Below are 711 nucleotides of genomic sequence, written 5' to 3' on the forward strand. Positions count from 1 at the left end.
CCCTTGTGGCCACTTCTCTCTGGATTTCAGCTGTAATGTCTTTACTCTTTATTTCGGGGTGGGGCATTCATTGTTCGGGTCTTCTGCTGTTGCAATTGGGAACTCCTCCTCCAGTTAAGCAACTTGGGAACAATTTGGTAACACACCACAGGAAGTAGCTCCCCCCCCCATTCCCCTCCTCCCCCAAGGGAAGGTTGGGGACCTGTGCAGAGGGTCTTCAGAAGGCCGCCCTGGGAGGGAGGGGAGCAGGGGCACGCCCAGCCCGATCCAGGGTGTGACTTGGCCCCTCTGGCTTGTCTTTCTGTGCCTTACTCCCTCCTCCCCGCATCTCCCCTCCTTGGACCCCTTCTAAGTCCTTGTGCCTCTCTCTCTCTCTCTTTCTTAATTGTATGAAAACACAAAGCACAGGTCAGGATCCTCTGGAAGTCAATCAGCCCAACATTGCACGCAGGGGTGGGTTATGGGTTTTATTTATTGTGAATCTAGTGTGTGAGGCTGCGGCAGAGCAGGCGAGGGCAGGAAGGCGGCGAGGGAGCTGGCTGGGAAGGGGCCGAGGGGGCCAGCGGGCGGCGCCCCCTCCCCAGCTGGCAGCCACGAGGTAGCGAGCCCTTGGGGGGTAGCTTCTGTTGGAAGTTGAGCAAAGGCCCTCCCCCCGCCCCCATCCGCTTGCAGCCCAGGGGAGGACCGGGGAGGGAGAAGCTGGGGACCTGG

The sequence above is a fragment of the Myotis brandtii genome, unplaced genomic scaffold (genome assembly GCF_000412655.1).
Source record: "Myotis brandtii unplaced genomic scaffold, ASM41265v1 scaffold680, whole genome shotgun sequence".
Taxonomy (NCBI): Eukaryota; Metazoa; Chordata; class Mammalia; order Chiroptera; family Vespertilionidae; genus Myotis; species Myotis brandtii.